The sequence below is a fragment of the Miniopterus schreibersii genome, assembly GCF_964146895.1.
Source record: "Miniopterus schreibersii genome assembly, chromosome: 8".
Taxonomy (NCBI): Eukaryota; Metazoa; Chordata; class Mammalia; order Chiroptera; family Miniopteridae; genus Miniopterus; species Miniopterus schreibersii.
The window spans coordinates 70,296,026-70,323,208 of NC_138109.1; the positions used below are offsets into that span (position 1 = coordinate 70,296,026).

Below are 27,183 nucleotides of genomic sequence, written 5' to 3' on the forward strand. Positions count from 1 at the left end.
GAAACAACATTCTGGATTTAAAGACCTTGAATTAGAAGCTGAGCCTCTTACAGTTACATATGTTTATGGTTTGATTAGCAATTGAACAAATATCTTTCTTTTTTAAAAAATCAGTAGCTAGATCTTTGCTTTTATTTCTACCATTATTGCTTCATGTAATCTAGCCTTTTGTCTCTAAAAAGAAATACTCAAAAATTAGTGTAATGCGTTTCTGTATTTATCATTAATAGAAAGCACCCCTCTCCTGGGCACATTGACAACAGTAATTAAATTAAATGCCCAGGAAAGAAATTACCAAACATAATTGAATTGCCTCTAACATCAAAGCTGAATTTGGGAGCCAATAGTCTCTTTTAGAACCATAGCTCTTTTTATGATGAAAAAAGTACTTTAGTAATAACAAGTTTCAACAGAAGCAGTGAATGCGTGGGCAGAAATTGAAAACAGGGACAGGCATAACATTTTCTTGTAGGTGGATTTTCCCTTTCCCCCTACATGATGTCAGTTCTGTATGAACTTAATCGCAGCACATTACCTTTTCTTTGGAGATTTTCATAACTTTTAAAACCCACCTGGTTGCTAATGTCAGATTCTTTTTTTAAAAAGAACAATTGTGCAGAGTTTGTGATGCTTATTTGAAAATGTTCCAATCTGCTGGGTTCGAATGGGGCCAACTGAAACTTGGTCCTAAACTTTGGCCAGAGAGATCATCTCAGACAAACTTGGTTCACCTTGTCTCAAAGGAGAGCCCCCAGAAATACGGAATTGTTATCCTTTTCAAAAGAACCTAGAATAACAACAAATATTAGACCAGAAAGGAGCTTGAGGGAGCAATTCTGTTCTTTTTAAAATTTTATTTAAAAAATACAGATTCAATCAGATTTAATTGAAAAAAATGGAACATATCTTACATAAGGATCTTCTAAGCTAGAGATGTTATACCTACTTGGGCACTACAGAAGATACACAGCTAGACAGTAGACAAATTTTGATAAAGGAGTTGAAAAACATAGAAATAGTTTACAAAGAGAGAATTGGGAGGTGGGAGATGTTTCAAGAGGCTTCGTCCTCAGAAATTGCCCTGGAAGTCCGTTTCCTTTGTACCAACATCCTGGTTCAGCTTCTTGAACTCCACCTTTGGGAGAAGATGTGCTCAAGGTATGTTTGGCATCTTGGTGGTCCTTTGGTAGTTTATTGGTTTTCCAAGAATGTCACCACACTTCCCGACACAGAACTCCAGGTCCTCTGCAGTACCCTTATTGGTAATCTGCCGTGCCTTCTCAGAAGAGAATGTCTCATCTAAGTCACACAGCTCTAGATGAAAAGGTGGCAAGTCCCTGAAACTTGGGGCCAGGGGGAAGGAAGTACTGCTGGCTGAAGGGCTGGCAGCGAGTCTCAAAATGAGGTTGGGTGAGCTGGAGAGGTTCATGTTTCACGTTTAGCTGTTCATGAGCCTGGATGACCGAGGGGAGGCAGGTGGTATCCAGCAGGTAAGTGGACAGGTTGTAGAGGGTGATAAAGTCCCATGGGCTCTCATCGCCCTCCTGGCGACACACTGTGTCGGACAGCATCGTGTAGGCGGAGACCTCTGGGTCCTCAGCCTCAGTCTGGTTTAGGTAGATGTCTCCTGTTGTGAGCCACTGGGAAGCAACATCAGTGATTTGCTGTTTTCTTTTTTTCCAAATATTGGTCGATAAACATGTGACACGAGCCAAGCACTGCCAGCTTCCCCCCTTGATTCTCTGAGGGACAGAACGCCAGGATGGGTCTGTTACATGGGAAACTGAACCTGGGGACAGGAAAGCCCCTGCTGCCTCCATGACACTCGATGTGGCACCAAAAGGATGTACAGAGGTGAGAGCCTCGGCCTGTTTCCACGGCTCTCCTCTAGGGTGACTCCAGGCACAGCCTTCCCTGCAGCTCGGCTGGTTCCCCGTTCAAGGCTCCATTGGAAACTAGAGCCTTTTGCCCGGCCGGGCGTGGCTCAGCGGTTGAGCATGGACCTAGGATCCAGGAGATCGGGGTTCGATTCCCGGTCAGGGCACATGCCCGGGCTGCGGGCTCGATCTCCAATGACTCTCCCATCATTGATGTTTCTGTCTGTCTGTCTCTCCCTCTCCTTTCCTCTCTCTGAAATCAATAAAGATATATTTTAAAAAAGAAAAGAAACTAGAGCTTCTTTAGGAAGGAAATAGTGCACACTTCTAACCACAGCATCGTTATTACCCATGGTCCCATACGCTTCTAGGAGAAAGGAAATTTTGGGGTCAAATCTGGATTCGCCACCCTGTCCGAGCTTCACAAAAATATGTCACGGCCCTCGAGGTATTTCTTCAGCAGCTGGCACTCAGCGGCTGTCACTTGTCCCCTCGCCCCGTTGTAATCCACACGTTCAGCCCAGTAACGTCTCAGGTGCGATTTTGTCTCTTAAGCTCTGAATCTTCCAATTGCTCCGGAGACTCTTCTGCACGGATCTACAGCCATTGTTGGTTGTAAATGTTTCCTTTCTGTATGTATTGAAAAGGAAGGTGCTCCGAGGCTCTTTCTCCATGGTTACCTGCGGCCCAGTGACCCCCATCCTCAGCGGCCGCCTGCCAGCATCCTGAGGCCGTGTGTCAAGGCCGCTTAGCAATGGCCAAGGTCGAGAAGGGCGCTGGGAAGTCGTGGACCTGGGCCCAGCAATCATTTTCTTAAACTATTCATATTGCAGAAAAGAACTCGAGTTTTTAGTAAATCGAGGCGTTTACTTACAGTCACCCAACTATTAAGGACAGAGCTAGGACACTAACCTTTGCTAGGGTCTCACTGTCAGGTGCCCACATACAGAGCTTGAAGGCTCGGCTCTGCGGGGGTCCTGCTGATAATACTCCTGCTGAGAAAGCACAGACCCCCAACATGAGTGGGGGAAGCAGCTGTGCATGGTGCTGTGTTCTTTCCCGCCTTCCCTTTCTCTGCCTTTTTTCAAAAAACTTTTTCGTCAGATGTGCACATTTATCCATGAGACGAGATGAAGAGCTTTCATTGAGGGACAGGAAGATGGACGAGTTAACAGATTATTTGGGAGTAAACCCTATGTCAGATTATGTGAATCTGCCCCCTTTTCCGTGGGCCACACTTGACCTCCATAAGCAGAAATCATAAAGGAGTTAAATATTGATTGCACCTTTCAGTCAATGCTTGAAGCTTGACTATCCCTACATAGCCTAGAATCAGATTACTTTTAAAAATTTATATAATTAACATGAAATATAATATATAATCTAAGTGTTCATTTTGACAAGTTTTTATATCATTTTTCAATATTTTATTATGAAAATTTTCAAACAGAGGAAAATTTAAATACGCGATAATGGTGAGCCTCCATAGTAGATCACTTAGACTCAGGGTTGACGGAAATTCATGGATCTACGGATTTTTGTCTTTCACCAAATACGGAAAAATCTTGGCTATTTTTTATTCAAATTATTTTTAGGGGGCCTCGTTCTCTTTCCTCCTGTTATTGGGGTCCAAACATTCTGTTAGACCCTTGGTATAGCCCTCTGAGTTCCCGAGGCCCCACTTACTGTTTTTATTCCTGTTTTTCTCCCTCTTCTTCAGGTTGGATAATTTCTGTGTCTTTGTCTTAAAGATCAATAATTTTCCTGTAATTTCCAATATGCTGTTAAGCTCATCCATTACATTTTTTATGTCAGATTGTTTTTTCCTAAAATTTCCATTTGTTGTTTTTCTGGTTTTGATTTCCTTGCCTGCCTCTAATATGTGAGTCACGTTGGAGTCACCAGTCTCCATTGATTGCCTTTCTTCTTGAGTGTGGATAATAGTTTCCTTTCTTTATTGAATAATTTTGGATTATATCCTGGGCAAATGATATATTGTGGACACTCAGGGTTCTGTAATGTTTCTGTAAGAATGCTGGGTTTTAGTGTTAGGCAGGTAATTTGGCTGGACTCAGGGGGCAAACTCGGCGTGGAAGCTGAGGTTTCAGTTCAGTTCTTTAGCCTTCGCTGTACTGCGGGGAGTCTGCCCCGTGCGTGTGTAGTTTAGGAGCTAACGAGAGGCTTAGATCAAGTGTAATGTGAAATGTATTTTGTTTTCTTTGTTCAAGCGTCACTCCCCCTCCCAATATCTGTCTGACTTAACCCTGCTCTATCTAATGCCTTCATGAAGTTGCTTTTTCCATTTTTCCCAGAGTTTACAGTTATTAGTGTAGTGGAGTGGTCTGGTAGGAGCGGCCTGCTGTTACCAGAGGCGGGACCCTCCCAGGGAGGGGATTTTGACATCTGTAGACATACACCCTTGTTAACTTCATCCAAAACAAAGTACAGAGCATTTCCATTTGCACAGATAACTTCTTTGTGCTCTGTTCCAGTCAAGGTTTTTCTCTCACACCACTGTCTGATTTCTATGACCACTGATTAGTTTAGTCTGAATTTGAATTTCATATAAATGGCATCTTACCGTATGTGTCATCTGTGCCTGGCTTCTGTCACTCAGTGTGGTGCTTTTGAGGTTCACCCCGGGTGTTGCGTGTATCAGTGGTTCTTCCCTTTATTATTGAATACTGTTCTAGTTCACAAATCTGCCAGTTTGTGTAGCCGTTTTTCTGTTAAAGGACACAGGCTGTTCTCAGTTTGGGGCTATTATAAATAAAGCTGCTATGGCTATTCTTGTCCAAGTCAGTCTTCTTTTGGACATTATCAGCTTTCTTTGTAAACAGGTAAGAGGGGCATTGCTGGAAGTCACAGTTCTCCGAGGCAGGTTAGCATTTTACACTCCCATCTGCGGTGTCTGAGCATTTCAGATCCTCACATCCTTGCTGATACCCGGTACAGTCAGAGTTTTTATTGTTAGCTATTCTAGGGAGTGTAAAATGGTACTTTACTGGTTGTAAATTGCATTTTCCTGATGAATAGTGATGCTGGAAACTTTTTCATGTGCTTATTGGCTTCTTGTGTATGTTCTTGTGGAATGTGTCTATTGAAACTTTTGCCAATGTTTATTGCATTTTGTAAATCAGTGATTTGTAGGAATTCTTTATATATTCTTGATATGTGTCCTTGGTCAAATATACATTACAAACATTTTTCTCCCAGTCTATACATTTTCTTAATGGAGTCTTTTGATAATAAGACCTTTAATTTTATTAAAGTAAATTTATCAATTTTTTTCTTTTACGGTAGTGCTTTTATTGTCCTGTCCAATAAATCTTTGCTTAACCAAGATTGATTTCTATCATATCATAGTGAATATTGGCTGGTTCCTGAATTATTTTCCCTTCTTTGAAGCTTTGAAACTTTGTATATTGTTTTTTTTTTATTCAGTGAAAGATGTTTTTCAAGGTAAAAATAAATATTTTTTTGCAGATTTTTAGATTTTGGGGCAAGACAATTAAAACATTAAGTAATGTTTATACAGTGACTTGCAAGAAATGCTACTTAATAGATGTTTGTAAAAGCAAATTAACCGACACTTCCAGTAGCAAACCCTCTCCAGTGGATTGAACACTTCTGACTTATTGCTGCAAATCTATGTGGCGGTGCACTTAGAACAAGTCCCGGAGCACTGATCTGCGCAGCTGTGTCCCAAGGCAGGCAGGGTTTAGCACTGAATCTCACAGACACATCGGTTCTGCCAAAGCATATGGAGAGGCACCTCACTTCAGCTCTTGCTTAAAAGATGACAACACTTTTTCATCAATGACAATAATGTCAAGTTAAGACAAAAATTTCTCACTGCATATTTCTGCTGAATGATTCGTCTCCTAACTCCATAAGGTAGCAACACAGCCTCCAAGTAAAAGTACTATGAAGTGCTTTTGGATTAAATAATAGATGAAGTTCTGAATATGCCAACTTGGCATGTGCCCAATGAGTGATGAAATTGGCATTTTCCAAGGCTGCACTGGTGTTCCCAAGGCTGCTTTTAAGCATGATTATTGCAGAAGGACAGCTTTCCCGTGAGTACTGCCTTTCACAGTGCCTATTCCAGAAGGGCCTTTTGGAAATGTATCGGGGATGTGGTAGCCTGCAGTAGAGCAGTTCCGGTTTAGGACAATATATACTAAACCCACAAAATCTCTGTCATCTGGTTTCCCTGCCTCAGTATTTAATTTGTTCCAAATCCCAGCCCTGTTCTACTTGTGTCCTTAACAAAATCTTCTTCTGCCACCCTGTCTTCTGTAGTTCAGCACCTATAATGCTCTCAGTCATGGTTAAAAATGTATTCTCAGTACATTTTGTATGTTGTCTCTAGTTTCTTATGCATTGATATTAGATAAAGACTTTTATATCCATTTTACAGTTAAGAAGTTCAAATTCATTAAGGAATTTCCAAAGCCACCCAGCTGGGAAATGGGTGTTTGGGGATTCGGTTTGTCTATCAGCAAAGCCTGAGCCTTTTCCTAGTGTGCACCACACTGCTTCCCTGGTTCAAGGGCACCATAAACTTTACTACAGTGGAAGGAAATTCCAGAGTTTAAACTATTGTCAAGGTAAGTCACATATGTAGTCTTTATATTAACCAGCCCGATAAGCTGGAAACAGCCTCATAGATATTTCCTGTTGTTTCTATGGTAAACCTTGACTTACGGACTTATAATTTTTCTGGCCCGTCCTATTGCTCATTTCCACAGTGGGTATTTAGCCACGTCACTGAATCCCTTTTAGTGAAACAGGGAGTAAGGTCACTTCCAGTTTGATTTGTGCAGCCTTGGATTGAAAAGGTTGGGCAAATGGCTGGATTTTCTTTGTTTAGGCTCTTTTTGGTTGAGCCTGTAGGAAAAGTTAGAATTAGTTAGAAAGAACAAGAGAGCCATCTAGTTTGGTTTATTTTCTCAAGTTGATTATTTGAGGCTAGCAGTCTACAGATGAAGAATTTTAGTGATCAAAACCTGGAAATACGTGTTGTGCTGTATTTAGTCTGTTTCATTACAATGTAAGATTGCTGGAGGTACACAGAGAAGGTTTTCGTTGAAAATAGCATACAATATTGATGATCTTTTCCAAGCCGCTCAAAATGACCGTTTAACTCAGAGTTTTATGCCTGGCTACCAGAAGATATGGCGATGTTTTCGCTTCTTTTTTATTTATTTTTCACAGATAAAGCACAACACGCACTGTCCACACGGCCCTTCATTGTGCTCTGTTGCAGGAAACTAGCTCACACTCTTGGAATGTGCAATCTTTCCCTGCCCAAGGTTTTTGTTTTTCCTCCACTCACAGAGAGGATTGTTCCTGTTCTACCAAGGACACATCAATAGAGTCACTGTCCCAGCCGATGGATACTTTCTGCTGTATTGATAGAACAGTGCGCGAAAGAACTAGCAGCCTTCTCTGTGTGACACGGTAGGTGTCAAGAGATATTTTGAAAACAAAGAATAGACATTTTACAATCATTGGGCTTATCGCGAATACTAGCAATTGGTAACTCCAGTTCTCCTCTGGAAAAGTGTATTTCCGGATCACTTTCTCAAAAGAGGAGCTATTCTTTGCCCGACTAATATTTAAATCAAGATTCGTGTCCTCTGTGATATATATACCTGTACATCCCCACGGAACATGCAATTTGCATTAGTGTTTATCAGTTAAGTGTTTTCCATCAGCAACATAGGGTTAGTGAGCTTCTGTATGAAAAGTGTCATTGGACACATAGGAACGCCACAGGGCCAGTATGGTCAGAATAAATTCCTCGTTCAAAACTCGGTTTTCCTCTAGGTAGCCAACTACTTAATGAGAGAGAAAGAGAGAAAAAAAGAGAGTCTCCCCTTTGCTAGAGGCTAGACCTGGTAAATGAGATCATTTAAGTGAAAATATTCAGAATTATAAAAGTAAGGATAAATTTTATGTTTGCTGTCTTCACAGATTCTCTGTGTTACTCGCCAGTATTTTAGGCCTACAGCTATGTAGGAAATGAATGAGAAAAATCTGGAAATTTAATGGGTAGGAATACAATTTACAACTGTAGTTTTAAAAAAAAATTTTTATTAAATTTATTCGGGTGACATCAGTTAATAAGGTTATATAGGTTTCAAGTATATATTTCTATGATAAATGGTCTTCATATTGCATCCTGTGCCCACCACCCAAAGTCATATCTTCTTCCGTCTCTACCCTTTACTACCACCGACCCCCTCCCCTCTGGTAACCACCATACTGTTATCTGTGTCCATGAATTTTTGTTTGTTTTTTCTTGTTTTTTCCCTTGTGTGTTCACTTGTTGCTTTCAGTTTTATATCCCGCATATGAGTGAAATCATACGGGTCTTAACTTTTTCTGACTTGCTTATTTTGCTTAGCATGATAGTCTCAAGGTCCATCCATGTTGTCCCGAATGGCAGTGTTTTCTTTTCTTATGGCTGAGTAGCATTCTATTGTGTACATGCCCCACATCTTCTTTATGACCCAACAACCCCCTTCCTGGGTATCTACCCCCCAAAATTGAAAACATTTATTCGCAAAGATATATGCACCCCTCTGTTCACTGCAGCATTACCCATGGTGGCCGAGACATGGGAACAACCGAAGTGTCCTTCGGTGGACGATTCTGTAAAGAAAACAAACTGTAGGCCTTTAAATAAGTCAATGGTTGTTCCACTCTCAGGGAAGTGACTCTGCTGCACATATTTCTTGCAGAAAAGGAAGAGTAGAGATAAATGTGTGAGCACTTGTATCTGTGCACGAAGGGGACTGAGAATTGTGAGACGGTCAGTAGGGTGGAAACAGATGGGTAGGAGGAAGAGAGATGTTAGAATAAATACATGAGTGAGGCTGTTTTTCTCTCTCTTGTTGCCCAAATTCATTTTTGGCTCTGAGATGCTCAGGTCATTCCTCTGAGTGTTCTAATATTTTAGTCTAGTGGCACCTATAGGGAGGCGACCAAACAAGTCTTCTGTGGTGGCCAGGTTGCTGAAGGGGACTCCTTCCGACGGGAGGCTTCAATAAATTCTGAGGAGGTCAGCAGAGCGGAGCAAGCTCTCGGGGACACTAGGCTCAACTCTTGGGGTGTATAATGGAGGCTGGTGCTTTCAACTCAACATTTAGTCAGAACAGGCAAGTCCACCCTCCCACCTCTTTAATGATAATACATTCCTTCCCCTTCAAGCACGTCGTCTTCAGAGTTTGATGCCTTCTGCCCACCTTAACTCCGTCAATCAGACTTTACGTAAGAGCACTGTGTTCACTTCCCAAAAGGAAAGCTGTTCTTCAGAACGGCTATAAGTGGAACAGGCGCAGAAAGAAAAGTGGATGTCAAACAGTTTGTCACATTCTAGTTACGACCAGACTTTCAGAAGTAATACACAACCTAATCGGAGCTGGATATAAATGGAAGATTTAAGTGGAGGAAGTCTAAACTTTTGTAGACAAAATAAGAAGAAATTTCCCATATACTAGACCTAGTATCTAAGATCCCTGAAAACAGGACACCTAATTCAATGTAAATTCCTCCCAAATTCTTTCAAAACTTTTGTGATTGTGTTAAGTAAACTCGTATAGTAAGTAGGGGCTGAAGCTACAAGAATTCTCATGATTGACTTAATGAGCTTTGAAACTCAGATGCTTAGAAATGTGTAAAGTGGTTTTCTAATTTAATTTGAAGCTGGAACTGTTTTCACCCCTCACCCTCATTCCTATTGTGAGACATGTACAGGGTGCCCCCCCCCCAAATATATATACATATATACACACTTTAACAGCTGATAGCTCAATTTTTAAAATGAAATGTAGTTTGATAAACACTGCCTTTATAATTATTCAAAGTCTGTGTATACATTTTTTTTGGGAAACCCTCTATCAATGTGAGTTTAATCTCACGTGATGGCATTATTGGATCAGCCATCATCCCATCGCCCATATATGTTGACTTTTGCATTGTGTGCTCTCTGGTGAGTAAAGCCAAGTTTGTCCTTCAGTCACCAAATCTGATTTAATAGATGACACTATGTCCTGGACACGAGGTGAGAGCGAACTGCTGAGTTAAACAATTAGTCAAGGGACAAAGAAGCTCAAACCTGTTCTTGATAATCAAGGGGAGAAAGGATGCCAATGGCACGTGGATAAAATCAAATGGCACGAAAGGATACACTTGGTTGCAAAGTTTCAGAGGCGTAATTATAATTATTGTATCTTCCAATATTGTTGAAGCTTTTTGAAGTTACATCTACTTACACACCCGATAGGCCCTAACATTTTACTCCGTAGTAAAAAATAGATATACAGGTAGTGTAGCTTTTCCCACTTATCATGATAGATTATCTCTAAACCTTGGTTGTCAACTAATCTCTCTTTTTTGTTTTAGATATGTGCATATGGATGTTTTAAGTGGTAATATTTAAATTCAGATAAGTGAAAGTAATATAGAAAATAAATTTACTCTCAGCCCAGTGATTAGCACAAATACTTAAAAAAGTATAAGCCGTTTAACTATATACAAATCACCACTCAGTGTTGGCTAAGAATATTAATTGCTTATGAAGGACTATTAGATTGTTATTATAGTTTTACATGTAAAACAAAAAATGGAATCAATAAAATTTGACATGAGAAATCTCAGACTCTAGAGATGCAGATAACTTTTAAGTTTCAACTTGTTTTTCCCTATAAGCCTTCCCTGTAATATTTCTTTATAAACTGTTTGTTCCATCCTATTTTGGCCTAATCAGACCCAGCCCTACCTTGGAGAATTCAATGCCTTTAAGATGAGGAATATGTTAATGCCCATTTAAACTGAGAACCAGCTAAGAATAAACAATGTGTCATAAATAGTAAAGAATAAAAAATAAATATAGTAAGAAATAAATAATAAAGAAAAAATACGACTAAATCAACAAATAAGTTTAAAAGACAAAATTTTTGTATGTTTCCATAGGGCTATTTTCATATACCCAGGACATAAAAATGAACATAAATGACACTAAATAGAGACCCCCAAAAGAAATGGAGCAGAATTCCTACTGATGGAACCCAGTGTTTCAAAAAAATTCCAGTGGCATTGTATCTGGAGTGAATCCTCTGTGCACTACCAAATAAATTTGTTATAAAGGAGAATCTGAAGCTTTGTGAATTCATTTTGTGGCCTTTAGATTGAATTAGGCTTGAGGAATTTCTAAATTTCTGCCTAGTCTGAAAAGCTCTTTGTGATAAAACCATTAGCTTGCCAGCGACATATCACTAAAATCTTCATGGAGGGTAAGTAGAGAAATAAGAGACAATCATAATTTGTGTGGGTAGCTGAAAATAGTCTCTAGCTTAATACAGCCATCAAATAAAAATACTTCAAGTATGGACACTATATCAGAGCACCAACATTGCCTTTGGGAATCTTACTTCTTTAAACACAAGCTAGACGTGCGTTGCCAATATTCTACAAGATAAAATAGGATCTGACAAAATATTTTCCTGACTCGTGATCTTAGGTATATAAAAGTTATATAAAGGTACAAAATTATCACTTCACCTGCCTATTTAATGCATTGCTTTGATAGGAAACAGTAAGTTTATTTGAAAGTAGAACTACTCAGAAAATAAGTGAGATATGGTTGCTGAATAAAGAAAAATCCGAAATCACTTATTTAAATCATTTTTAAAGTTTGAATTTTGCTGAATTTAACACTGATATTTTTTAAACCATAACAAAGTGCTTCCCCGCCCCCCCCCACCCCCAACCTGGCTCTACTCTCAGCCAGTACTTCCCAGCCCGTGGGAAAGAATTCTCTTGTTTCTCAGTGGATACACAGGCTTTTCTCTGCTTTATTCTATGGGGGCCTGTTTCTCCTCCTATCAGAAAAAAGAAAGCTTGTCTACAAAGCCAGAACACATTGGTAGTTACCTTTGTACTGACATCTATTTTAGTATGTTTTAAGAAATAGATCTTTTTTTTTTAAGTACTTTCCTCCCTCCTCAAACTCTCCCCAAGTGCCCACACTGAATAAAAGCTCCTTAAGGGCAGGGGCTGGCCATATTTTATATTTATAGGCCCCTTTCTGTCTGTCACAGTGTCTGGCACATGGGGGGCATTCAACGCATTTTAATTGAAGGTAAATGAGTGACTCCCACGGCAGCAGTAATGGACAGAAACCCAAATGGAGGTGAGGGATTATTGAAACCACTCTGTGGAGGTAAAGTTTTCATCATGAAATCAGTCATTTCAATTAAACACTATATTAGTTTCCACTTAACTTCTCAATTTTGAATTTACAAGTGAAATGGCGAAAGATGATGTTAGCAGTGGCCTTTTATTTGGGTGCCTTTTTCCAGTATGAAAAATTCAGCACCACTAGAGGTCACTCCAGTCATTAGCAACAGAGTGATTCGCGGGTCTGTCTACAGCCGCGATTTTCAACCTTTTTGCATCTTATGGGACACATAAACTAATTACTCAAATTCTGCGGCACACACAAAAATATATTTTTCTCCATCTGACAAAAAAATGGGTATAATTTTGATTGATTTACAAAAAAATATAGTGATTACCTACTCTTTTTGCTCCAAAGTAGCTTTTCAAAATATCAGGTGCCTATACATGTATATAAGGATTTCTGGTACCAAGAATTAACCAGTTAGGTGCAACCTTATGCAGCATGACCAGTAAAATGCAACTCTATTATATGACCTATATATTTATGGTTCAGGACAGGGCATTCACACCTGGTGGAGATTGTGTTGGCTGTGATCACTTTTTAATTTGACAATCTACAAGAAAAGAGATCAGTGTCCCTGACTGGAATAGTAAGGTGTTGCACGTTTTAAAAATTTAGGGGCACACTGGTTGAAAATCGCTGATCTACAGGATAAGTGAGCTCTTGCAAACCCTTAACATTTACCATCAGCAGGAGCAGAATAAAATTGAACTTGATACACTCATAAGCAGTCAGCGCAAATATATGGTCCGCTCTGCCTCCCTTCACCACCACAGTTTATTTGCTTCTGTACCATTTCTATGGCCATGCTGGAGACGGCTGCCCAATGAGAGTCATAGAAGCTGACTTGTCGTGTGCTTTTATGCATCAGGTGATATTTTAAGCACTTCGCATCATTACCTCCTGGACTTCACACAGCAGCCCTACGAGGCCCACACTGTTATGTTACCATTTTACAGCAGATGAACTCGGGGCCGAGAGATGTCACGAAGCTAGTGAGTGACAGAGCCCAAGTTTATATTTAGGGCCCGTACTTTTCACATTAACCTGAAACTCTTAGCGACAATGGAGCATGTTTAGCTCTTCTTTCCATTTTAATAACAGGTTTCAATGTCATAACAGGAGGAAAGTGTAAGGGTGCATGTACGTGGTGGCATAAAGCATCGTGGCATCCCTCAAATTCGAGTGTATAGACAGGTCAGGCAAATGACCGGTGTGAGTAGGTTTTGAGGGTGTGTGGGGGGGAAGGGGCGATGGTTTAGGGACGAGTATGGGACACGAATCTAGCAAGTTTATGGTGGGATTTACTGTTCAGCGTACTAGAAGTGGCCAGCCCAGCAAATCCATCAGTCCATCACTTCAGAGGGGATATATCAAAGAGAAAAATAAAATGGATTTCCCAACTGCTGTTAAAGAGATACCACTGGCTCTGCAGAGCATTTAGGTAATACATGGAAAGCCAGAGAGAAAGTGCTTTTTTTTAAGATAACAATTTGCAATGAGACCCAGGAGCTCTGATTCACACCCTGCTCAACATTAATTAGGGCCCTGTTGGATAAATAAAGCATTTGTTTTTCAAGAACTTATGATATCTCTATTTACCTAAGGCCTGCCCCTGTGGCATACCCACTCAACAGATGAGAAATGAAGGCGAAGGAAATTTAAAGAAACTTTCCCCACTTATAAAGCAAGTGAACATAGACTGAGCTTCGAATCCATGGCCTCTGAGTTTCCACCCAGTTCCTGGGTTGCTAGAACCTGCTTTGTGCTTGTTTGTATTGAACCTGGAAATCTCTATAGTCGAATGTCCCAACAGGATACCCTTCACTCAGAGGTGACAAAGAATTACAGCTTACCCTACCTACCAAGGTGAGCATCTTAATCTCATAATTCAGCCTGGTTCGTGAAAACCCTGTCTGCTTTCACTCCGAGCCCCATAAATATCAGTGATCATGTACGTACACCCCTCCTCCAGGCAGCCACCACAGTTGGCACCTGTGCCGGAGTGTGCCTTTGGAATGGAAACTCAGGATGGTATCAAAGTTTCATATACAATAACAGGAAAAAAATTAAACAAAGGAACATTTTAAGCAGCAGTCCCCACCTCTGAGCTGTTCCTTTCCTATCTCAGCCAAAGCCCTGCATACCTAAACTCCCTCGAGAGCAGAGAAGACTATAAAACCGACATTTAAGGTTTTCTTTGCCCCGCAGTAGAGGAAATACAAATTGTTATAAACTTTCTCTTCTAGCGAAACTTGCTGCCTTTCAGAACATTCTAAAATAGCAAGCAGACAGCTGAAAGGGAGAGAAAAGCTGAACTCCACTCTATGTAACTCGCACACTCCAGTATTAATATAAGAAGTAGTATTTGTTGGAAAGATGTTGAAATAGCATTTGCATTTCAAACCAGTTTTCACACTTTAGCTTTAATACCTAGGGAACATCAAAAGGAGCAGATTAAAGATGCCAACTTGAAGGATGGGCAAATAGGATTTAAAGAAAAAAACCTGATGATATATTGTCTTATAATAACAATATGGTCTCTAGATGAGGGGTTCATTAGTAGTTAAAACCCAAGAGTCTTTCCATGTAAAAGTCATTGCTTTTACTAAGAAAGTATCATGCACGAGGCTTCATGTGGTCAGAGATGCAGTGTTTATGGTAGAAAGCTCTCTGGAGAAATCAAAAGAACTGGCTCTTAGCTTCATGACAGTTTCTCAGGGCCTCTGTTTCTTCATTTGTAAATCTTGGGTAATAATACCCTCTTGTCCCTTTCTCAAGGATATTTTTTGTAAAAACATTTTTATATCATTAATATTTTATTTCTTTTAAAAGAAATATACAGGTGCAATAAAATTATAGCATTTTTCAATCAAAGTCTTCAAAAATCCTCAATTGAGAACTTTTACAAATGTAGAGGAAGAGATCGTGTTAAATTATTTGCCTTGTTTCCCCAAAGGGAACTAGTGTTATATCAGTGGAGTTATAATGGCCAGTACATTCTTCCATTTGCCAGGACAAAAGCTGTCAACCTTGGCTCCTTTCTTTCTCTTACCCACTCTCCGCCCCCCTGTTCATACCATTAGGAAATCTCCTGTGGTGTCTACCAATAAAATATTCTCAGTCTCACCACCTCTCATGGATTCCATTGCTGCCTACCTGCTTCTAACCACTGACTGCATTACTATACAGCCTCCTAACTGCTTCTACCTGGGCATCCCCTCACTAAGTTATTTTTAAGACAGCAGCCAGAGGGATACCTTCATGACGCAAGTCGATAATACATGCCTCGCACTGTAATGATTCTTGGTACACCTCACAATTTTTATTTGCACAATTATTAATATCATTTATTACCGTTGCCTAATTTTAATGATATTTATAGGCATTTGAGTTGACAAGTATGTTCTAAATTTTCTAATACTGTAATAAATGACGTATATGAAAAAAACTCATGTAAGTCAGACCATGTTCCTTGTCTGCTCGAAGCCCCCCAGTGGTTCCCCATAGCCCTCAGAGAAGCAAATCCTTTCAGTGGGCTGTAAGGTTCTGTGCCATGGACATCCTGCTGACTCTCTGACCTTCTTACCATCCAGCCACCTTGGCTTATTTCTATTCCTTGAACACACGGTTATGCTACCAGTTCAAGCCCTTCACACCTGTGGGCCCTTGGCTCAGGATGTTCTGCCCCCAGACACCCTAATGTTCTCACCTGGCCTCATTCACCTCCTCGGGTGCTTTTTGGTTGTCCTTCTCTCAGTGAGGCCTTGTTGAGCATCACAGTCAAAACTGAAACCTGCCTCCAACCCCGACTTCCTCCTTGCTTGTTTTATATTTTCCCATACTACCTACCAGCTTCTTGTCTTCTAATATATAATTTACTTCTGTCTTTGCCTGCTCTTTGCTTTTCTCTTTCCCCATGAAATGTTAGCTCTTAAGCAGAAGTGACTGTTTGCTGAATGAATAAATGGTACAATAGAGACACAGATATACAGACCTTATAGTGTGTGGTTTTCCCTAAGAACCGAGGCAGCCACCATTCCACTTAGCATACTTTCCCCTGCCTCTTCGTGAAGCAGATGCTTGTATCCATTGTTCTGTGGAGGAAAGCAGTAACTGCTTTCCTCGAAGTCACATAAGCAGATGGGAACTAGAATAGAGATCTAAGCTCCTTCTAACTTTCAGACCAAATTTCCTCCCATCCTTCACTCCACCACTTCCCCAAAAGAACAGAGGTAAAATCTCAAAGCTGAGCTGCTCCTCATTTTGGGTGGAGCACATATTTTTTTCACACGAGGACCAGAACTTCCACTCTATATTATAAAACTATTGCTTAAAAGAATTTTATCCAAGAATTTATCCACGGAGCTTAAATAGTTCAAAAGCACTGTAATTTGCACAGGCATGTGTCTTTTTGTATTTTACTTCACTGGTGCATTATGGATGCTCAATTGAGTTTTCCAATACCTGCAATTAGACTAAAACATAATCTCACTAATTTTTTCACTACATCTCCATTTCAATTCGCATTTTAGAAAAGAAAAATTTCTTTACCCTTCAGAAGCACCTTCACATGTGGATTGATCTTTAGGAAGATATTTTGAACTAACAGGCCAATCAAGCATAATAAATTCGTTTCTACTACTCTGTAAGCCACAGTAAATCACCACTCAGACAGCCCAACCACTCGGATAACTGTGACCCTTCCCAAAATGGTTCAGGGTATGGGCCAACCCTAAAAATGTTGTTCTGTTTATTTAGGCATTTGGGAAGGATGGGAAGCCTGACAACTATCATGATGCCACCTTTAACAATGGTGCCTGTGATGTAGTAAGAGAGAGGCTGTTTTTCCTGCTGCTGTGCCCAGGGTGGACTCTGGCAAACAAAGGCACCGGCTGTGTGGATTTCGTGGTGAAGCAGTGGCAAAAGAAATTCCTCATAGAATCGTGGTAGTTCAGGGGTTATCGCATCTACTTTCCCTTCCAGCAGAATGATACTGGTCACACGACATGGTATAAGAGATGGCTCAGTAGCTTAAGTGTCCTAGATCATTGGTGTTACAGGTGTGACATCAGCTGTCCACGCCCTGCTGGGTTAGGCCCTTAGTCTCCCAGGAGTTCCACAGCCACCATATGACCATGAGACAATGTGATAAGAGCTCTAAGTGGTAAACAGAACTGAATACTGCAGGAGCAACGAAGAAACAGGAACTAAATTTGCCTAGGAGCCGTGTTTTGGCAGGGTGGACAGAACAAGAAGAAATATCAGGAACTGCTTTAAAGAGTACATAATTATTTTCTGTATCTTGAAGAATACTTTTTTTTGTATTTCAAAGAATAACTTTTTCAGGTGGAGCCATTCAGGGAAGACATCCCAGGCTCAGGTGTAAGCAGAAGCAGAAGCACAAGGTGTGAAAGCCGTGCTGTGGGCCCGAGTATGATAAAACGTTTCCCCAAGTGTATGCTGAGGAAAAGAGAGGTGAAACATTAGAAAAGTAAGTTCAGACTGATCTTAAATGAACTTCTGTGCCGCGAGGAGAATTTTCATAAGGATCTGGACTTTGCTCTGAAGGCAGTGAGGGGCCACCCGCGGGTTCTCAGTAGGGGGCAGCGTGGCGCGGCTTAGCGCTGGGGAAGGGCACTCCGCCGAGCGTGCGAGACCAGTTGTTGAGTGGCCGGAACGGAGGCAGGGAGGTGCGTTAGGAGGCTTCAGCTCTCCCAGCTGAGAGAGAGGCCGCGCTGAGTGAGGACGGCAGGGTGGGTGTGGAGGGAAGGTCCGAGCTGATAAACTTAAGGCAGGGAGATCAAACAGAAGCCACTTTGGGTTGGAAGTGGGAAGCCAGAGAGAGTACACCCTAAAAGTGAAAAAAATTGCTTGGGCAAGGTAGTGAAATGAGAAGCAAGTCACGACCTGAACTCTGGAGACTACAAACATTTAAAGAATAAAGAACGATACCTAGAAGGAATACTTTTATGGGTAAGAGAATTGGGGAAAAGAGAATGTTTTTGAAAGAAGAGCGCTGCAAGAAAGAAGAAATGATCAGCAATATTTAAAGGACAGAAAGGTCAATTAGGATCAGAACTCAGAAGAGTTCATTGACTTGTCAGTGAGCGGATTAATAAAACAATTTAAGCCCAGGCAGGGGAAAAGAGACTGGGGTTGTTTCCATAAAAGTGTGTGTGTGTGTGTGTGTGTGTGTGTGTGTTTGCTTTTTAAGAAGAAGAGCGGATCTTTTTTTTCATGCTGAACTAGGGCTGAGGAAGGGAATGAAGACACAAGAGGGAGTGGGGTTTCATAGGTTCCCGATGAGACAAGAAAGGTCCAGGTCCCAGTGATTTGAAGAAAGCCTTGGTTATATCCAGAAAGATGAATGACTCCATATTTCTAGGAGACCATAGGAGAAAGTAGGGATATGGATGGGTAACAACAGAGAAAAATTTCATGTTTGGTGACCCTCTTTCCTCTGAGAAACAGGAGCCAAGGTGGTCTCCTGATAAAGCAGATACGGGGCAATATTGCAGGCCTCAGGGAGACAACGTGTGGAGAGTTACTTTGGGAAAGAGTAAAAGCACTGCAAGCAATGACCGAGGGTCCGTTTGAACTGGACGTCACCGCTGGCCATGTCCTACAACGTACTACTGCTTCTTGAGCATGAATATTTGTTTCTCAAAGCTCCATTTAGAAGTAATTTTCTCTGGGATGTAATCTGTGACAGAATCCATCTCTACGCCTTGTTCAGTTTTGAATCCCTGGACTTGAGTTGAGCACCTGGAACATACCGGGTGTTCAGATTCCACAGATAAAATGGATATTGCCTGGCGTTGCCCGGGTTAATTCCTGGGATGACCAGAGCCAGCTCAATGAAAGTTTTCAATCAGTAAAATAAACCTTCACCTTTTCCTCATCTCCCCCTCTTGTCTGTCATGCTCTGTCCCCTGCTGTCTTTGTCATCTCTCTTCAACCTTCTCCTCCCACACCCATCAGGAGTTCTCTTTCCTTCTGAAAGAGTCATCCTTGTTCTCAGTTAACTATGTACTAATCTCTACCAACACACCCCTCGAAAATTAATCCCAATGTCAACAACACTTAAAATGGAGGTTCCTCCCAAGCTTATTTGTTTTAAAAAGGGGAGACACTGGAAGTTGTCTAGATAAGCAAATGAGCTTGAATTTTAAGGAGAAAAGCCCATCCCAAGACTTGGAAGCCTTCTCTCTAGGTGGCTTTCCTTTGGCATCTCTGCTAATAGGCTCAGCTAGTTTCTTGACTGGGGGGGGGAGGGGGAGTTGCCATCAGCACCTTTTTCATTCTGGGAAAGAGCTGACCTCTCCCATTATTTGGAAAAGAATTGGGAAAGAATAACCCCTTGGCACACTACTTAATAAGGATTGGACGTATAGGTGGCCTTCCATGCTTTAAAACGCAAATTGTATGCCTCTCCTCTCTGCTCCAACCTAAATGCTTTCAATGCCTATTGCCTTACTGAAAAGTTTGGACTTGCCAACTCTTAATTCCTATGACATTTATTGGAGCCTGCGTTAACAGGGAGAAATTCTTGTAGTTTTCTCTGTCATTCTCATTTATGTTCACAAGTTTCAATACTGGGTAAATATTCCCTTGGCCATGAAATATCTAGGAATAATCTAACATAGGACTTCATGACTCTGATCCCTTATCTCTTGCTCGGTAAAGGTGGAACGGGGGAACTGAAATGCCTACATAGAAAAAGGCAGCCTTAAAACCAAGAGTAATGAAGGCATCACTGATCATGTTTGCTGGGCGAGTTGGCATTGATTTGCTTAAACTTGAGTGGTGGGAGTCTTTTGCCTGACAAGTATCTTTTTGGATATGATGTAGCATTTTAGAATAATTCTGAGTGATTCTCCTATACCTAGGAAATTGATACCCAGAGCTTACCATACCTGGAACCAGTAAATTGAGTTTTTCCCTATAGCTAAGCCATGATTTGATTGCTGTTACTCATTTGACTATCATGACTAAATTAGCAAATGACATTTTATTTTTTTTCCCTAAGGGTGTCTGGTTCCAAAGCCAGGAACCTGGGTTGTTCTTTCTACTCATTCTCTTGAGTCCAATTAAATTGCTCATGTCTTAGTGACTGTATCATTTATTTTTTTTCCTGGGATTTCCGAAGGCTAAGATATACTCAGGGTTGAATTTGCCTGAGGAATATTGAAAATTGCTCATGTGAACCCCCTTCCGCCAGGAGATTCCTACCTGGTTCCATTCCTCATTGCCTCATCCACAAATCCACAAAGATAATGCAGGTGGGATTCTGATCAGATTCGACCTACCCCAATTTAGCCACTGTTTACAAAAAGATGCAGGAAGAAAAATGAAAAAAACAAAACAGAAAACCACCATAATAACTTGTAGTTTCTGTGTGATCGTTTAATCCCTTCTGCCTATTTCTTCTTACTCTGTTTACTCTCTTGTCCCATCCCCTTTTTCCTATAAGCTATTATTCATCATACAATTACAGGCAAATTGAGATTTTTTTTAAAGGAAAAAATAAACAAAACTTTTGTGACTCAGTCCTCTTAGAGCAAGGTTAGCAAAAACAATGACTTATGAGCTGAGACCCCGTGGCGGAGAAAGTCTTAACAGGAACATTGCAGAATTGCAACATGCTTGGGATGGTCTGCCTTTGTCCTTGGGTGATCATCACATCTAAAAATAGCTTCTTTTGTTCATAAAATTGGAGAATGTCAATAAATTCAACTGGAAGGGTCAAAAGAGGAGCACTCAGAGACTACAGAAAAAAAGCCCAGCCATGCTCTTCAGAAACTCATCCAGAAGAAAAGTTCATCAAGGAAATAACAGCTACTCCCAATATATTTTTTATACAGATCTAAACAAATAAACAATCCCCGCCTCCTTCTCTCTGTCTCTATCTCCGTCTCGCTCCTTCTCTTTCTCTCTCTGATAATTTCTTTAAAATAAGTTTCTCCATTCTTCTTTGCCAAGCAGAGTGGTCACCTCTAGCTCCAGAATCTCCCTTTTAATGAAATCTTCCTGGAGCAGCCCTTCACCACCCACAGGGCCTTTACATATTTTCCCTTATGCATAAAATGACCACACAACTTATTGTCAAATTGGGACACTTTTGAGAGCACCAGGGGGTACTCAATAATTATTCTGAGACAGAGACATAGCTGGGGCTATAGCAGTCACCCTACTTTTAGGTGTCTCTTTTGCTGACATGCTGCTTTGGGAATCTTTCTCAGGTTGCTTCTTGCAAGCCAGCTGGGTTGCAAATTCAGTGGCTTCTCTTCTAGTATTCGTTTCCCTTGCCACTCAAACCACAGCATCCCATCAAATGCTCATTATCTGGGAGAAAGCTTAAAAGTCTGAAGCCTGAGAAGAGCACAGGGGTATGTGAAAAATCTCCCTCACATTGGCCTCCTTGATTCTGGCACCTGCTCTTTGAGGGCCCCCTGTTTGTCTCTGACTCTTAGGAGGACATCTAGACAGAACTTCAAGTAAAATAAAGCAAATAATACTGTATTGTGACGTGTGTAGTGTGTAGAAAAGAGGCTATGAAACATGTATGTATATTTAAAGGATAACAATAAAAGAAATGGCCATGTACCTATCAACTAGACTAAGAAATAGAACATTGCCTGTATTGTTGAACAGCCCTCCGCCCCTAGCAAATCTCAGAGATCGTGTCCCCACCTCCCTTGGTCGAAGGAATTGCACTTTACTTTTCTGTTAATTATTCCCAGCTTTGCCATATAGTTTTACACATGGGTGTACCCCTACTCAAGGCCTCTGCTTTTTGGTGTCCGAGGGTGCTTTCGTGTAATAAGGAAAGAAAAGTGCTGTCATGCTTCCTAGTACAGGAACACATTGTGCTTTTTTAAGAAAACAACTCCTAAAATATGATGTGTGCTTTCCAAATACCTAACCAAGGAGAATATCCACATAGGTGTCGGGAAAGAATTTTAGGGAGAAACCCCACCGTGTACATTCCACCCCTCAAGCCCTGTCTTTGTTTTCTATTTCCTCCCATTTTGTGATTAAAATCTAGCGTTCCGTTATTCAGAATTTATACGAACAACTCGTGTCACCAGGGAAGTGATGACTGATCTGGGATTTCCAACCTCTGGCAGCTCTGCAGGCCCGGCCCCTGGTCGGTGAAATTATTAACTATACGAAGCATGTTGACTGGTGCCCAGTGAATTCCTGTCCTCTCACCTTCCATGCCCACCCTGGGCAGCCAGTGCCCTCTCTCACTATCATCATCTTGTCCATCCAAACCTTAAAACTCATCATTCACGTTGATTAACTATGAGACAGGGCTTTTTATACATTTCCTAAGAAAATAATCCCGTGGCAAAGAATAAGATTTTTTGAAGAGCTTCTGTACCTAAAAGCTGTGGTCAGCACAGATTTGTCTGTTTTTATTATGGGTGTATCATACATACACAAATGTGTCTAAAATACATCTGTATGATAAAGGGTAACAGTAAAATAAATACCTCCATCCCTGTCACCCAGCCTTAGAAATAGACCATAATCTGTAGTTGACTGACATTTGAATTTTTTTCTAGTTGGAAACTACTGCAGAGAACAGATATGAATTTAGGGGTACTTGTCTCCTGGTACACATATGCAAGAATCTCTGAGTATGAAGCTAGAGGTGGACTTTTGGATTTTTGTGTACTGTATATAATGTGTTGCTTTATATAAATCTATTTGTTAATTAGTGGGCAGCATCATATTGTTACAGAAACATATAGTAGCCAATCTAGAAAAAGCATGCTTATTAGAAAGCTTTGTGAAGTTCATCAGAGAGCTCAACTAATGGAAAAAACATGCTCTTGGATAAGAAGCGTCCTATCATAAAGCTGTCAATTCTTTTCAAGTGGACCCAATAGTATATATATCTACAATAAAAATTGCAAAACATTTCATAATGGAACTTGACACGCTGTTTTTGAAATTTATATGGCAGGATAAAAGGATAGTGGATAGTCACATGCTTCCAAGAAAGGAAAATAAGAATTTGTCCTGTTAGATGTTAATACATCGTAAAACTATTCTAATTAGGTTACTAGCAGTGAGATGGTACAGGGTATCTTAAGTTACATTTTGCATGTGAACTTTGTATCTGAGAGATTCGTTCCTTTCTTTGCAATTTTTGAATAACTGATTTTCTGTTTTACCTTGATGGTTGGGACTTCCACTATCATATGCAAAAGAAGTGGTGATAGTAGTCATCCTTGTCTTGCTCATGATTTGAAAAGAAATAGTTTCAAATGTTTACTATCATTCATGATGTTTGCTCTAGCTTTAGTCTTCTTTACCTAGTTAGAGACATTCTTTCCTATTCCTACTTTGCCAAAAGTTTTATCATGAATGGTTACTGAGTTTTGTTTGACCCCTTTTTGCCACTCTGGGTGTAATTATGTGGTTTGTCTCTTTGACTTGTTAATGTAGTGAATTACAATGATCCTGAGCTGTAATTTTCCTGTTTTGTTTTGTCTTTAGCTAGTTTTTTATATCAAGGTTGCCCAAGTCTCATAAAATATGTTGAGTGCTCCATCTCTTTCTGTTGTCTGGAAGAGTTTGTGTAAGAAATGTTTGCCAGAATTCGGACATTAGATCATTTGGCATGCTATTTTCTTTGTGTGATTTTAAACTACATATTCAATTATGTTTTTAATTTCTAGGGGATTTCTACTTCCTCTCAAGTCATTACTATGAGTTATGTTTTCTACAAATTCATACATTTCATGAGTTTACAAACTCATTAGCCTAAAGTTGTTCATAGTATTTTCTTATTTTTAATATCTGGGGAACAATATATATTTCCTTTTTTTTATGCGTAATGGTATTTGTTTGCATATTTTCTCTTTTTTATTCATTTTTTTGATAAATCTATTGGACAATTGTTTCTTCAAACAACTTTTAGTTTTGTGAATACTTACATGAAATGTTACTTTCTGTTTTATTTGTTTCTGTACTTATTTCTATTATTTGTTTTCTACGTCTTTCTTTAGGTGTATTTTGTTTTTCTTTTTCTCATTTCTTAGAATGGGTATTGAGTTCATTTCACTTTAAGCCTTCCCTCTTTTCTCATATAAAAACTGTAAAGTAGTATATTTCTCTCTGTAAAAACTGTTTTGCACCCCACATATTTTGCATTAGTATATATTGTACACAGTGCTTTTGTTAACTCTAACTGCATAAGTACTGAATGAATGAAGCAGTCACCTGACATTTTATTCCATTATGTGACAATGTGCTAAGAGCATTTAGGGCACAGAATATGGTTTTCATAACTACTAATGGGTGTATTCTTTTAACCAAGATGTACCTTAAATAAATAACTTCACAATTTGCTTTCTCTTTTAACAGAGAAAATAAAATGAGCAGTTAAAAAATTTTTAAAAAGTTACTACAAAAGGCTAATGGCCTTTTGCTTTTTTGTCACCTAAAATATAAAAAAAACAGAGCACGATATAGCGAGAAAAAACAAGAGTGAACACACTCCATTGAAATTCTTTCTCAGTAGGCACCACTGCCTTGGCATTCTGGATGTTTAAGGAGGCCTAGCCTTGGAGCCCGTGAGCCTGATTTGTTTTTATACTCAAGCCTTCATCACTCTGTTCCTTCAGCAAGCCCCTTAAGCTTTAGAAGCCTTGGTTTCCTTATTTGGAAATTGAAAATAACATCAACTTCCCAGGATATTTTCCAAGGATTGGATGAAATGTAGAAGCACTTTTTAAAAAGTTCTATGCGAATATAAAGTATTATTTTTCTTTCTATGGCAGTATAAATTCTCAAATTTTCAGACCTCGGTTCTTTTTCTCATATGTGCCTTTCTGTACTCCCTCTAGGAAGCTTTCCCTTTCTCTGTCCTAAGAGGCCACATTTTACAGATTGTATCTTTATAGATGTGAAAGCCCCTAGAGATCACGTATTCAAAGCTTTTCCAATTGCAGATGAAAAACTGAAGGTTTATATGATGATGATCCCAATGTTTATAAACAGCAGACGTGACATTTCCTAGTAGTTAGAAGCAGAGCCAAAACTAGAACAAGATCTCAGGAACTTCTGAGATGGTGTTTTCTGCCACCTTCTGACCTGGTAAGTGGCGCTTTTAATTTTTATTTAATTTTGAGGGTTTGACCAGTAATTAGCAACCATTTATGCTCACTATTCCATCCAGCAACAGCTCGCTATCAGGTTACTTGAAAGAAATAACAGTTAAAGTCTTAAAGAAAGCTGTGCAATTTTGCCCACAGTGTACCTATTAATTTAAAGACAAACCTAAGATGTCTAAACCAAACATTTTTAAATGAAGTAAAATTTATTCAACAAAATACAACCTTCCAGATGTCTAAAACTAGTACTAGACTATATAATGCAGGGCTAAAGTATCTCACTGTTTTCCGCCCTGGAGGAAACAGGCCCTAGTGGCAAGTCACTTAACTTATCAACTAATAGGCTTCATTAAATGGAAATCGATTGATTTGATATCAACAATCACCCACCAAGATTCATTCAGTCCATATATTTAAAAACATTAGTGCTGTCACATTGCTCCTAAGTCACCACGACTCTGGTGCACTGCGTGAGAATATTTCCAGAAAGACAGTTCACTTAAGCGGGAGTAGCAGCCAGCAGCTCTGGCTGGAAGGGGGTGGACCCAGCTGAGCTGGTTGCTGCAGCGTCCTTGACAATGGCTATGGGTGATCGCTTGGAGCTATGGCTTCAACATCCTGCACCAGGGGGGAGCAAGGAGGGGTCTGGCCAGCCATGCCTGGCCTGAGATCTGGCCAGGAAGAGATCTGGTAGGGTAGTGCAGTGGGGTGAGCAGGCCATGCGGCTCCTGCTCTGGGCAGCCTGGGCGTCCACTGCCCAGCCCTGCACCCCTCAGGCCAGTGGCACCAGGAGCCTCTGGTCACCGTGCGCTGCAGAGAAATCAAAGAATTCCTGAGCGAAGCCCTGGAATGTCTGGCTGCCTCCCAGCCTTCTGACGGAGAAGTGAGTTCCATTGTTGTCTCAGTCCCCTTTCCGCACCCTGGGAGTCAGCGGCTACTGTACGCCAGCACCTTTCTCCCCTGTCCCCGAGGCGGCGCCTGGGCCGCACCAGGAGCCCGGGGAGCTTGGGGGGTAAACTCACAGCGCCCCGCATTTGTCTTCTGCACCCTCGCCTGTCTCTCCTGTCAGGGACAGTGGGCTCCGTGACTTTCGCCACGCCCGGGACTGTGTCGCGGTCACCGTTGCCAGCGCCTCTTTTGAACTGATCCCAAACCTGTGTCAGAACAGCCCTGATGGATTCCCAGGGCCATCCTGAGCAGACCGGGATGTCGCACCTTCGGGGCGCGGGGCCTGGTAAACAATACAGCGTGTACTCAGCTTCATAAACACTCCCCGCCGTTACAAAGGCCGTCGCAGACTCGCCGTGATAGGACTTGACCTTAAAAGCTATAGACAATCTAGCGGAGCACAGACGGTTTCATGAAGTACAATCGCTTCCTGGAATTCTTGGGTCGGTGCGGTCGGAGCCGTGCAAATCCTGTTTTCCTTGCATTGTTTCCTGCATGTGAATATCATCAGTCTCGCAGGACTGTAACCATGGCACTTGGAAATAGCAGAGGGGCGACATCTGATAAAGCCTTACAGCTTTAAGGAGCTTTTTCTTTTTTAAAGACAAGCCTGAATCAAACCTTACAAATACCATCCGTCAACAACAAAGCTGACAAATTGCAGGTGCAAGAGCACATACCCGGACCCAGATATGATATTTCTTTCCCAAAGGACACAAAATAGATGCCCACAGTATTGAGACTAGTGTGAGTTGTTTCTCATTTGTTGTAATATCAATTTACACAAATTCATACAAAGCAAGTAGGTTAACACTGACCAGAACTGTAAGAGAGTCTTTCCACATACGGTTCCTTTCCCACTGAACAAGTTTGTGAAATAATAATAGTTCGGTCCTTCAGCCTCTCCACTCAGTAATAGGAAGAAAAAAACATTGATGCTACTCCTCAAAACACCCATTTTAAAACAGTT

At 40.7% G+C, this 27,183-nt stretch overlaps 1 pseudogene across 1 annotated transcript; it reads right to left on the reverse strand.

Annotated features, from left to right (window-relative positions):
• Window positions 1-1,069: 1,069 nt before the first annotated feature.
• Window positions 1,070-2,578, reverse strand: LOC308560714 (intraflagellar transport protein 52 homolog; annotated as a pseudogene). The gene is made up of 2 exons: window positions 2,177-2,578; window positions 1,070-1,962 (listed from the first exon to the last, which is right to left on the reverse strand). The product of its transcript is annotated as an intraflagellar transport protein 52 homolog (transcript).
• Window positions 2,579-27,183: the final 24,605 nt, after the last annotated feature.